Below are 13,726 nucleotides of genomic sequence, written 5' to 3'. Positions count from 1 at the left end.
AATGTATTTGCAATGAAAAGCAGTCATTGTCCTGCCTTTTAAATATTCTGACGATTTAGTTTTGAATATATTTCATCTCAAATGTTCTTATGCAGTATGTACAATGGTTGGTATTTTAAAAATCGCCACTGTATTTGGAACTTATAAAAGTAATTCAAAATTTTAAAAATTATACTCTTGTAAGAAATTGGTAGTGGCCTAGGTATTATTTTTAACAAAACTGGTCACCCTGGAATGCTGCAAAATATTTTTCAATAAGCTTATATTTACATATATTTAAGACTGTCACTGTATTAATATTATGGAAACAACAGGCCAGCCAAGAAACAAGCACCACTCGGAGGGTTGTAATACTCAGATTTATTACACTGGCGGGCTCAGAGGGGCTTCTGCTCTGAAGCTCTGAGCACCTCCAAAACTTGTGCATTAGGTTTTATAGAGTTAATTGCAAGCATGGGGCTATAGCCAGTAAGGTCTGAACAGCAAAAGCAGGGAATCAGTACACTGGAGTTTATCTATTAGGAACAGATCATGTTACTTTTGGGAGCCCATGATTGGGTTAAAAAATTGTAACAAACCCCAGCCACTCGTCTCCTTAAAGAAGAGCAAATGTGCTTAGTTAACTGCCTTGCAAACAGGCACCTGTGCATCCGCACGCCCGTCTCCTGGCCATAAAAAGCAGAGACAATGCCTTGCTTGCATAGTTGAGGATTTAGATAGCGCTCTGTTCATGGCAAAGCAACAACCCAGGCCCTCAGCTATAAACACTGGGTGTCTCTGCTGTTAGTCTTCTATGCCCAGAACAAGGAGCTGGCTGGGCTGGTCGTCTTTTCTAACATATCTATAAGGATATATCTTGTTCCCCTCTTCCCATGACTTCCCCAAAGATAAACAAAGCCTTTGTACTCACTGTGATTTCTACAATCTCAATCCCACCCTGTCTTTCCTTAAATTCCTGCATTCCGTCACACAACTGTTAGTGATTTTTCCTTTGATTGTACACAATAAATGTGGGAGCATTTGAGAGGCTCGTGGAGTTGGCTCCCGACTCCCTCTCCCTCTCTTGACTTTTTCCACAGAGTCTTGAGTAATTCATTCAGTCTCAGTGGGACTTCTGCTGGCCAGAACCCAGTTACTGGCACTTGTTGAGCTAGGACTTATGAGTTAAGTTATTAGCCCAGTAAACCAACACTTATTAAACTTCAGATTTATGAGTTAGCCCAGCAGTACTTAGATCAGTAAACTGACACTTATTACACTTAGTTTTAAGAGTTATCTTGCTAGTCCAGCCAGGCTTTTCCTTCTCATTATGAGAAAATAACAATCGTGGCAATATTTGGACTTGAAAATGAGATAAGCTAAGAAGCACATTTTAAATATAAAATATTTTAAGTACAAAATAAATAATTGTATTCCTTTAAAGACAGGAGATTAAAAGCATAATAAACTCTGACTTTGACACACTTAAAATATAAAAGTTAATATAATGTGTTTTCATACACCTCTTTCCCTGTTTCAGTAATTTCTCAGCCCCTTTCACGTTACTCCCGAGTCCCCGCCCGTGACCTGCGGTGTAAACACCTCCAACCACGCGGCGAAGGGGGGGACCCAGGCAGTGAGAATGAGGGGCGCGAACAGCCCCGTGGCCCCGATGGACGCGGACCCTCACCCCGTCCCAGCAGCTGAGGACAACAGCCGAAGCGGGTCCGCCAGCGCACCCGTCCCCTCCCTCCTGGACTGGGAACCCAACTCGGCCAGGTCCACACACACCCCCGTATGAAGTTGGCTTAGCATGCGGGGAAACCGGCATTACCTCAGACAGCGAGCGAGGAGCGTCCTCCTCCTTGCAGGAACGAGGGCCACGCGGTCCCGAAGCCGCCATGGCGCCGCCCGCTCCGCCCTGAGGAAAAGGAGCGTCGCCCCCAGGGAAGACGCCGACCACGTCTGTCGCGGAATGCGCATGCGCCCCACCACCTAAGAACTGTTGGCTTCGCGCGCCCCCTGCAGATCCTTGGGAGCAGTGTTGGATGTTCAGAACTCACTGGAGAACACATGACCCGTCCCAGCCATGATGCTAAATCACTGGGAATCTCAGTGCCCTGGTCTCTTTGTTAATGTCACTGGTGATGCTCTGATTCAGCCATGTCTGCTCTCTTGCCTGGATCATGCCTCACTCCTTGAAACCACGCCTCGATCAGATGCAGAAGAGTCTCAAATCCCATATCTAGAAATGATCAGGGTTGGTCTGGAATCCAAACCCAAATCTCTCAACTCCCTGGGGTCCTCTGAGGAGTGCGGTTTTCTCAGGACTGTCTGTTCCATGTCAGGAGCAGACCAAGCCTCAGGTAGCTTAGACGGAATGTTATGCAGCCCATGCTTTGGACAGTTCTCAGTTCTGACCTGCATAATCTTGAGACCCTTTTGTAATTCCTAACACCCTGTTTTGTCATACCTGTATGATGGTTATTGATGACAAACTGAAATATTGTTCTTATAATTCAGAGGTGCTATTGTTCTTCAGATAACAGGATATTTTGAACGGATCAATTATTTATCACTCCCCCTAATTAAATATACTTTTAAAGCTAGAAATTTTTCGGGCGGACAATCAGGTCCTCTTCTTAAACCAGTTGCTGAGGATTATCTGGTCTGAGCTCCAGATCCTGATCCTGCTGGTGACTTATGGTGATACCAGTGTGAACATGTTTCTCCTTGTGCACCGATGTGGAAAGGGGACAGCCCTGTTCCCAAATGGGACAGTATCATGCTGACGCTAAAAGCAAGCACAAAAAAGAATCACACAGAGTCCCCAGTACCAGCTCTCCCAGGTAGAAACGCCACCTCCATCACAGTGTTCCTGTGCTCCCATCAGGCCTTCCCTGCTCCCAGCAGGTCCTACATGAGCAGTGTGACAGGTGACTGCCTGTCCCAGCACAGCATGGTGGTGACGATCCCACCTTAATCTGTTTATCTTTGGAAGTTCTCACACCTCTCTGAGCTTCACTTTGCTCTTCTCACAGACAGGGTTGTATAGGCATGGACCTCACAGGGTTATGGGAGGAAGTCATGGTACATGCTCACCTGGTGTCTGGCTCTGCAGAAAGGGCTACTGGGCGTGCTGTGTGTCCTCACATTTATCCTTCTCTCTCCCCAGTGAAAATACTCTCAGCCTCATCCTTCCCTGGCCTGTGGCCTTTCTGCATTTGCAAAAGAACATGCCACAGCACTTTAACCATGATGCCCTCACAGCCTCTTCTAGACGTGGTGCACCTCCCATATTCACCCACACAGATGAATCACAGGACAAACTGAAGCTGTAGGTGGTCTTTGGGCCCACAAGAGGGGCTGCTGTCTCCTCAGAACTAAGTAGGTTCGGGGGCTGTACTGGGGAAAGACGGACAGAACCTGGAGCTCACACATCTATTAATTCCCCTGAAGAAGAAAATGAGTCACAAAGCGCTGTGGGTGGGGTCCCAGCCTCCCTGGGAATCAGAGGATTGTTGGACTGAGCTGATCCCTGTGAGGCCCATCCCCCCAACAGCCCCATCTCCCTCACCTGCTCTCTCTACATGCACTTCCATGACCTCCATAACTGGGGACCAGAGCAGGAGGAGTGGGGAGCAACCCACTCACAAAAGTGTCTTCAGACCAGTCCTGAAGCTCCTGTGCATGGAGGATGGGGTAGGCTGTGCCCATGGCCTTGGAGAGAAGGGTGTCGGTAAGACCACACTCACAGCGGGTCCCTGTCAGGCCTACTGCATGACCAGCCCTTCCGCTACAAGGACGGCTGTCACAGGGGTGGAAGTGGGCTGAGGCCACCACCTGGGTCCAAGAGCCAAAGAAGGGACTGTGAGAGCTCAGCATGGATGAAAGGCCAGGCCTCTGACTCTAGTTCATGCAGAAACCTCCCATGCCCTTTCCAGTACCTTGGGACCCTAGCGGCATCAGTACCTGCAGCTCACCTGGCAGCCCTGCACAGTTGGCCTACACTCCACAAGCCACATGCTGCAAGCTACAGTTCCCTCCAACATGATGCACCTTCCCCACCTCTTCCAGGTCACTACGAACCTTCTAGCACCCACTGAGGCAGGGCCAGAGGGTAGGAGGTCTGCAGGCAGGGAGAGCTGTCTGAGTTGAGGTTCAGAGGCTGTGCGTCCCTTTTTAAGGCAGCAGAGCTTTCTTTTGGGGGAAGACAAAGGGAAAGTTAGTTCTGTGGGTGAACCTTTCTCTTTACCCTCCACTTGTGCCAACCCCACAGCTGAAAATTTGCTGAAGAGCCAGAGGAAGGGTCAACTTAGGGTCTGGAGACAACCCCTCTATGTTTTTACCAACACCACTGGTGCCGCAGCCAGCGTCACTGCCACCAGCTGCTCCAGTAGTGGCACAAGCAGCATCTACCCCAGTGGGGGCGCACTCTAAGGCGGAGCAACGGGGCCCGTCCACTCGGTCTTCCATCTCCAGCCTCAAAACTGGAGACAGAGCCAGCTCCAGCCCCAGGGCCCCTCTGTCTCTGATACATGACCAGGAGGAATGGGACAAGTAAGAAGCAGTCTGAACTCACAGCCTCTCCACAAGGCTGGCGGCAGAACTGCTGACTCTCCTGGATGTGCTGGTGGGTGGGCTCTCATGGGGGTACTGGGGCAGGGCTTCCCTTTGAAATAAGCTGTCCCACCTCATCCTTTCCAGAATCCAGACTTCTGGGACCAGAATCCAAGACCGCAGCTCCACCGCTTATCAACCATGTGACCTGGGCAACTTTCTCAAACCCAAGCCTTCTCTGTCCACCTGCAGAGATGGAGGATAACAGGATGTTCCGCACAGAGTGTATGTGTATATTAAATAGGTAGAACAGAAAGAATAGTGGGTGGGGTCTGGCCCATTGGTTGCGGGAGGGGAGGTCACCCTGTGCAACCAGGTCCAAGGGTCACCTAGAAATATGCTCAGAATTTCAGCTGCTCCAGCATTTATCACATATCTGATGTGCACTTAAACACAGGGAGAGAAACAAACAGTCTGAGTGTAGCTGCCACTGGGGAACATGAATCTGGGGAGTCAGACCAGAATGTGATCAGGATGGTAGAAGATGCCCCTGGGGTTGAATAGAGTGGAGCTGCCCTCTGGAGCCTGGAGTTAGTGAGGATGGGCTTGTAGAAATTCCCCTCTCCTTTACCCATCAATGCTGGGTCCTGTGGGTACTGAGTCCCACAATCGGTGTGGTGCTAGTGCTCTCAACACAGAGAAAAGCCCAGGCTTCAGCCATGTCCTCTACTTCCTGGACTCCCACTCTGGTGACCCCCACCTGGGATGCAGAGATGAGGTATCGCTGATCATGTGATGTTCCCTCTGCTCCAGGAGGTGTTGAAGAAAGTGGTTCCCTCTCAATGTCTGGGATTCACCTAGTCCCAGAAAAACAGCCCTGGCAATGAGCACATGGCACCACCATCCATGCCACTATCACTCAGCTTAACAGTGTGGCCAACTGCATCATCACCCCTACCAGAAGGACTGAGTGTGGTGGCCCAGGAGCAAGCCTGGGTGGTGGGGCACTGGGTCAAGGCGGCCAGGGTATGGCATGGACCATCCAGTGGAGCCCGTCTCTGGAATCTTGGGAATGGCCTCTTCTCCTTTGCCTGCTTTCTGGATGGAAGTCTGCGATCCAGGCCCCTGCACAGTCCCAGGTCCATCCTGCAGGGCCGTGCTGAACTTGACTCCCAGCTCTCAGTGGGTGGATGCTTCCTACCTATCTCCTTCCTTGGGCTGAGCTAACTTCATTCCTGTGGATTTTCAACATCCTGCTGTCTTATGTATTGTGTGCCTTCTAGGTCCTCCCTGGGCTCTCTGGGTGTGTGTCTCATCCAGGGCAAATTGAGACAGTGAGGGGACTAAAGCTAGAGCAAGCAGGGCAGCAACTTCCCACCTCCAAGCCTGCTATGTTCCCTTCCCCAAGGGTTCCAGTCCTCAGGAAATTTTGCTCCCTGAATGCAGTCCTCTCTGCTCTGCCTCAAATCACTCTCCGAAGGAGACATGGGGCTGTTTCTACGTGGGTGGGTGTCTCTCCACAGGAAGTTCAAAGTCAATGTGGGGTCACTTATTTGTCTGCCATCCCCACCCCCAGGCAGCTGGCACCTCCTGGGGGAAACAAATTTGACAGACATTACCTGGGTTGGGGGCCAAGTCTCTAAGCCCCCTTGGGAAATAGGCCATCATTCCTAATGCTTTAGGAATTTATTTTCTTAAACGTCCCAGGGGCTGGAGTCAAATTGGAGAATTTATAGTGTTCTCTTTATACCAACAGAGCCCTGCCCAGCTGAAACTCAAACTGATGGAATCAGATCTTCTCAGTAGAAATGGAAATGGAGGCCCCAGGTGACCAACCCCAGGGCTCCATCCCCAGCCCCACAGCACCTTCCTGCCCAAAGAATCCCAGTGAGACCCTCATCCATGCAGTCTGAACACTCCATGTTCTCAAGTAAAAGGGATTTGCCCTTTAACTCCTCATGCACACATTTTCTCTGAACTTCTCCTTCCTTCTTACCCTTCCCCTTAGGAGGGGCTTCTGGAAATGTAAAGATCCGTGTAGCAAAGCCGATTCCTGGAGCAGGGGTCTGCTCATCGAGGTAGCGTGGAGGCCTGAGGTCTGGAGGGAGGAGGGTCAAGGAGGGAAGGGGACGGGGTGGGATGTAGTTTTCAGTTTCTCACTAAAGCGTCTGAAAAATCCCCATCTTCTCTGGATCAGCAGGACGAGGGATGTGTTCTGTCCACAGAAAAGTGGAGGGGCAGGAGACCCTGGGAATGTGTTGTGTCCGTGCTGCTCCAGGAGGGGGCACTCGATGGCAGCGCTAGCAGGTCTCTGGCTCCCATTCTAGTCCCTGCCGCTGGCACGTGGCTTCTTTCAGGCTCCTGGGTGGACGGGGTGGGTAGGGGTAACTTTCTTCCCTGAACAGCCCCATCTATCCTCAGGAGCACAGGTCCTTGCTGCCCATTCTGTCTTCACTGCACCTCCGAGGGGAGGGCGCCCTTCTCATCCCAAGGATGAGCACTGCAGGGGTCCTATGGTCTAGATGTGCATATTGCTGCCCAGTCCTGGGTCCTAGTGGCTGGACCAGAGACAGATATGTGTTCATTCTGTGACTCCACAATGTGCCCAACTCACCATCAATGCTGGTCAGTCACGGTCAGGATTCTCACCCTGGTCCCCAGTCAGCAATGACACAGGCCCCGGGTGGCTCATGAGAAATGTCTGGGAACTAATGGGAGCTTAGTTGATCCTTCCTGAATGACTTCAGAAGCTTCATGTGAAAGAGGAAGCAAAGTGTCCTGTCCCCTTCGACCTTGTGAGTCAGAGGTGGTGCCTCAGGGGTCACATTCCTGAGTGCATGAAGAAAGCCTGCTGTGCAGGGGATGTTCTGAGCTGTTCCCGGAGAGGGCAAGGCTTCAGCATGGCCTTGTTTTCAGCCTGGATGGCTGAGACTCCAGGGATCCTGGGGCAGGCAGGGACCTCAACCTGGCCTCCAAGGCCCATGTCCCCTCTATCCACAGCTCCACCCAGATGGGGGCCTTCACCGCTTGGGAGCCCGAAGGACACAACTCCCACCAATGGCGGAGCTGGACTGGGGGAGGGACGCTGCCCCAGGGCCTCTGGCTGAGAAGGGGTTATGGCCTCTCCTCTGTGGGCCCCTGAGCACCGCACTGCCCCTCGGCGGGCCTCTGCCTCCTCAGCTGGGAAATGGAGAGAGGATGACCCCGTGGTGCCAGAGCGGTGATGAGGAGAAAGGAAGGAGGGTGTGGGGCTTTCTGTTCTGCTTCAGCAGGAGGTGAGGATAAAAGTGACATGGCCCTGAGACCTCAGGAGAACCTGGCGGGTAAGTGGGCGTCCAATACTTGCCAGGTGAAGAAACAGGCTCCGGGGACTAGGCCACAGCCCCAAGTCACAAACCCAGTGCGTGCCAGCGCTGGGATTGTTCTGGAATCAAAGCATGCTGGAGGGCACATAGCACTGCTACCAGTGCCCTGGTCAGCTGTCAGGGTCTGAGGTCGGGGGGCTTGGGGAACCGGGTGAGGGGGCAGGCTCAATGGCTCTGTCCTCCACTCCGGCAAGAGCAGCCTCCAAGCCCAGCGCCCTGGGGCGGGGCCTCCAGAGCCCGGGAGAGGCTGCGGGAGGGGGTGAGTGCCCTGCAGGGGAGGGGCTGCAGGGTCAGAGGAGGGCGCTACCCCCAGCTGGAAGCCCTCAAATCAAGGGAGGTGGGGCCTTCCTCCTCCAGCCCCGCCTCCCACTGCCACGTTAGCTAAGATCCTCATTCCAAGTGACTGCCAGGAGGGCCTGGAAAAGCTGATGCACGTAGACTTGGTGATGGGAGTAGCCAAGGTTCAAACACCCTGTGATTTGCTGACAGAAGTCTTGGGGGTTGATTAGGAGCCAGAGTTCTTGTAGGTCAAGGGGTGTGGAGATCGAGGAGGCTAGTAAGGGTTCCAGACTGCTCCACCTGCAAACAGTGGGGTGGACCCAGAGCTGAGGGTGAGTGGTTTTCACGGAATGGTCTGTGGGGCCCTGAGATCAGAATCCAGGTTAATCCCCTCCCTCAGCATAAACATCACCGACCTGGTGATGCTGGACCCAGTGTGGAGGGTGATCTGGATGTAAGTCTGGGGGCTGAGAAGGGGAACCAGGGTCAAGGCCTGGGAAGAGAGAGGCCACACACCAAGGCCTGGGCTGTCAGCATTCAGCAGACCTTTTGTGAGACCCTCATGGCCAGTCCTGTGAGCTGGGGTGTCAGGCACATTTTAGGGGTGAGGAAAAGGAGGCTCCACATACAAAAGTGGTCCAAGTTCCCTGGGCTGGTGGAGCCACAGAACTGGCAAACCACAGAGCTGCAGGGTGTTTTGTTGGAGCTGGACTCAGCCTCTCCCACAGGGGCTTCCATAGGGTGAGAGTGAAATGGAGCCTCGCAAAGTCCAACATCACATAAGTGGCGGAACAGTCCCCTCCTGCCCCAGGCCTCAGCTTCCCTGTGTGTCAGCAGAGAGGGTTCTGCTACAAGCTCCCCAAGACTCAGCTCCAATGTCTTCCCTTCTTTGGTGCCAAGACATTGGTTTGGATCTAAGTCCTGATTTCTGCGCATGCCCGGCCCCCTCCTGGGGCCTGGTCACAGGGCAGCAGGAGAAGGAATGGGCATGGGGGCTGGCAATGACGGCAGGGCTCTTCCTGCTGGGCTTCGGCTGCCTGCCTTCCAGGGTTGTGAGTCTCTCCCATGTGTACATGTTAAACTTTTGTTTGATTTTCCCCTGTTAATCTCTTTCATGTCAATGTAATTCTTAGACTGGCCAGAAGAACCTAGAAGAATAGAGCAAAACTTCTTCCTCCCCAACAGTCCACAGTGAGGACGAGCTGCAACTTCTCCGGCTAATCACACCTCACTCACAGCTGCTGCAGGTGGAGATCCTGGGGCGACTGACAAAAGCCAGCAGAACGTGAGATTCTTACCAGGTCAATCTCCTGGGTCTCTGCCTGCAGAGTATTTTGTAAATGAGAAAGGTAAGAATTTTCCTCTTCTAGAATTCTATTAGCAGGAGAAAATATTTGTAGGGTTAGCTCCTTGGACTCAACAATTCTTGGTTTGAAATTCAGTGAATTACTCTTGGTTTGTGGATCTTTTCCCAACCAGACATTGTCACTATTTTTCTTTATCTCTGTCTTTTGTGTCATTTGTCATAAGGAGAACAACCACAGGTCAAATTAGACTTTCTTTTTGTCTGTTCAGTGTCTTGAGATCTTGGCCTGTTGGCCAGTGAGGAAACTCCCTGGTCTGTCCCACTCAGGAGGGGCATGCACAGTGTGAATTTGGAGACCAGCTGAACAGACTGGAACTCCAAGCCTTCTCCTGGTCAGTCTGCACCAGTTCTCAAGGGAGCTTGCCATAAGGTGTCCCAGTCCACGAGGGGTCACTGTTGTCTCAACCTTTGCTGCTTTATTACTGATATAAGAATGTTTTTTACTTTCTCAGACTTTCTAGGTAATGAACTTTTGGATCATGGGGGCTACATCATGTTTGCCGTCAACAAGGATACCTCTTGCACCCATGGTAGACTGGAAAGTCCCCGCTGGGTCTTTCTACAAATAGGCTATTAAGATATTATTCTTCAATGGCCAATGATGGATCCTTTGAGTTGGAAAAACTTCTAAATTGCTAATTTTTTTAGAAACCTCTCATCACTGACAGCTATTTTATTAGCACTAATGGAAAGACCAAATTTAAAAGTGGATACAACGAAATATAACAGCTAACCTGTAGAACAGCTTACCTGTAGAACAGCTTTAGTTAAAAAAAAAAAGAGTAGAAAAATAAAGTTTCGAGAGGCCTTACTGAATTTGCAGTCTCAGCTTCCCCAAGTGGGTTTTTCAGATGATATTTAAAAACTTAGACTAATGTCAGGCACAAATTATTATTTTTTGTCATTGATATGTCTTGATTTATGCAATAACGCACTAATTATTTCACTGCTCAGGTTAAGTTTTTCTGAACCTTGACTTTCCTTTGATAAAAATGACTTTCCCTCTTCCCTGAAAAATGAGAACATATCCTGTACCCCTCAGAACCAAGGGTCCTTCCGAGTTGATACAACCCCCACAGAGAGAAAGTGAAAAGCACGCTCAGTGCCTGAGGACCACGGCTCTTTAGTTGCGCCATCGCCCACGGGCACTTTCAGGAGCTATAGTGACTGAAGGCCTCGGGACATCTAGCCTGGGAGGAGTTTCTCTAGACGCAGGAATAAGGAAAAGTCTCTTCTTCCTAAACGTGATGCTTAAATACTGTCTCTGCCTGTCAATACAGGCAAGGGCTTCCAGTGCCAAAGTGCTTTAGAAGTGATGCCTGAAATTGGCCTCCTCACCCCAATGACTGAACTGAGGCTTGAGGGCAGAGTTTTGGATGAAGCAGAAAAGACTGCTTTATTTCTTTGCCAGGCAAAGGAGCTCACAGTGGGCTAATGCCTCCAAGACTATGGGCCTGCCAGGGAGAGAAGGAAGGGTGCTTGAATTCAAGGAGTGGCACTGGTTTCCTTAGAGATCACATTCTGGGTGACAAATTGTTGCAAAATTGTCCTTGCTTTTGCTGAAGCAGCTGTTCCTTCCACTGGGCATGTCATTATGGGCACATTGTTGACCTCTGGCTTTGGGAATCTTCTAATATTCTTGTGCTTAGAACAAAGGGTGTGCAGGAAGGGAGGCTGTGGAAAAGCGCTAGAAAAAAAGTGTGCAGTTTAAAGTCAGGCTGGTATATGTCTCTAATATCTATGCAGACTGAGACCCAGGGCCTCCTTCTACAGCACCGGCACAGGACAGGACCTACATCTCAAACAGCAAAACACAAAGAAAACACAAGAGACTACAAACAAGTGCCTGTGTGTGCAGTTGCAATGAGTTATGAACAATAAGAGACAGAAAACAGAAACCCAATTGCCATTTCTGAGGTGTCGGGGGCAAAAGCACACAGCCCACCAGGGGGCTGGGCAGACCACGCAGCCACCCCTCCTCTCCAGCCTCACCCTGGTGGGCCAGAGCAGGAAAAACACCATCTGAACCTTTGAACACTTAAGCAGTTACAAATACCAGATGGTCGCCAATGACAATACTCCCCACTGGGAATTCCTTCCATATCTATGGAAAGTGGGAAGTGGACGCCATTCTCCCCTAACTGCTTCCTAATTAACTGGGGTTTCATCTGGGTTTTTTCTGATGGAAAAATGCACGTGTTCATGCCATTTAGTAAGGGGTCATGTTAGAGATTTTACCATAGTTTGACAAAGGTAGGATACAAAGCACATCAAAAGCTAAAAAACATATAAAACCCTGGAATAACATTGATGAGCACAAGCAATAGCTGAAATATTCCTGAAAACACAGAGCACAGCTTTTAGGAATTGAAAAGAAACTTGGAAACCAATGAGGGACGTCAGAGAGAACTTCAGGGGCATTTGTGTCAGCGCCATCAACATTCTGAATCCAGGTTTTCACGTCATCAAGAAGGGAAGGGGCATTTCCAGATTCATCAGGGATGTGAACACAGTGCGTGGCAGGAGTAATCACACTGGTTTCTCCCTGAGATGCCGGCAGTATGTCTAATGCCACCTGGCTCTGAAAAGCTGTCTTCCACACTAGGGGGAACTCCGTGTTCAACAGTGTAAAACTCTGCTGGCTATCACTCGGGGCTTTTGTGTGAAGTTAGCCAAGGCCTCTACATGCAGGGTCACCTTCTCCAATCCTATATTAGGGACAAAGAAGTTGAGTAGACAATCAAACCAGAACAGCGTGAGGACAAGCCCCAGCAGCAGCCCTTCTGAGAAGAGGCTGCTGGGTCATCCTTCTCCTTGGAGTAACCAGGCACAGCCCAGATCAGAGCTCAGGCCAGGTGAGCTTAAGCCACTGAGCAAGGAAGACTTGGGGCTGCACACCTACGTGTGTGAGGACTGCGGCAAGTGTAAATGTGAGGAGTGCACCCACCCAAGGCCTGCCATCAGGTTGGATCTGCAACAAGCAGTCCCTGCACTTGGCCCAGAATGTGACTGACTGGGACCTGTGTCTGCATGTGAAAGGTCTCATCTCTCATTTTTCCAATGATGATGAGGACGACTTGTGTCCCTGCTGCCAGTCTCACCACTGTACACACTGGTCGGCCACAGGTGTCATCTCCCTCTTCTTGTCCTGACCATGGTGTTACCTTTCAGCCTAGGGTTGCCCCAGATTGTGCCAGGGGTGTTACGATCTGGTGAACAATTCTTAATGACACTGTAAAATTTCACATAGGTTGCTGCAAAACTCCCACTGTTTTTTCCAGACACAATGTGCTGTATCTCTGTTTACACAACACCACCTGTATCTGAGAAAACCAACTTATGCCCCACTACATGACACAGTCACAAAACACCACACCACTATGTTGCACATTGGGAAGCGTGTGAACCAATCAGCACATTTTCAGACTGTGTCTTGCCCCACAGAAGCCTTCGCTGCAAGACCCTCACTTCCCTTGGACCCCATGCACACCACACAGTCACAGTAAAACTTAACTTTTACTTTCCAGGCTTCCTGACAAACCGTTCAGTGCAAAGAATATCTATGTGAAGATCCACCACTCTGTAAAAAAGAATATTTTAAGAGGCTATTTTAAATTTGATCTTGCTGGAACTTTTTATAAGGGACCTCAAGTTAAACTTTAAAAGGCCTCCCAAGGTCAGGAAAGCCACGCCACCAGCCCTCACCTGCAGTACCTGCGGGCCCAGGTGGATTTTTCTCTTCCTGAGTTCCAAAATATCTTGAGGTTCCTGCAGCTGCCATGAAGTGGCCTTCCTCATTCACTTGGAAAGGTTGCTAGGAACCTAAGAGTTTCCTGGAGGTCTCAGGTAGAAGGAAAAGATAAATGCTTCAATTCTGTTCACAAAGGTGTAATTTAACAAATTTCTGTAAGCCATAATTAGCTTCAGGGGAAGATTATCTCATATCTGGAAAATAAAGATTAAAAGCCAGAAATATTTCAGATAAAACCAAAAATTGGAACTATATTCATCAGTTTACTCCATTTCATGTAACTAATATTTCATTAACAGTTTTATGAAATAAAAAATTCCATTAGATTTCTTTAATTTCTTACCCAGCTCAGTGGTATGATCTGAAAATCAGAAACCTGTACTTATCAAAAAGTGCTTTCCATAAACCTTTTGAAAAGGAGGCATT

The 13,726-nt window shown here is 49.9% G+C and overlaps 1 long non-coding RNA gene and 1 pseudogene across 4 annotated transcripts in view; one reads left to right on the top strand and one right to left on the bottom strand.

Moving 5' to 3' along the window:
* Nucleotides 1-1,950, bottom strand: part of LOC140693202 (uncharacterized) — a 36,163-nt gene extending 34,213 nt beyond the window's left edge. For all 4 annotated transcript variants that reach the window (XR_012068917.1, XR_012068918.1, XR_012068919.1 and 1 more), the window contains exon 1: nucleotides 1,814-1,950. This is a non-coding gene — a long non-coding RNA (uncharacterized lncRNA). The remainder of the gene's footprint in view (nucleotides 1-1,813) is intronic.
* A 5,881-nt stretch (nucleotides 1,951-7,831) lies between these two features.
* LOC116278314 (protein sprouty homolog 2-like) lies at nucleotides 7,832-12,776 on the top strand (annotated as a pseudogene).
* Nucleotides 12,777-13,726: the final 950 nt, after the last annotated feature.

The sequence above is a fragment of the Vicugna pacos genome, unplaced genomic scaffold, assembly GCF_048564905.1.
Source record: "Vicugna pacos unplaced genomic scaffold, VicPac4 scaffold_19, whole genome shotgun sequence".
Taxonomy (NCBI): Eukaryota; Metazoa; Chordata; class Mammalia; order Artiodactyla; family Camelidae; genus Vicugna; species Vicugna pacos.
Note: the sequence above shows the minus strand (reverse complement) of the source record. Positions and strands in the feature narration are given on the sequence as shown.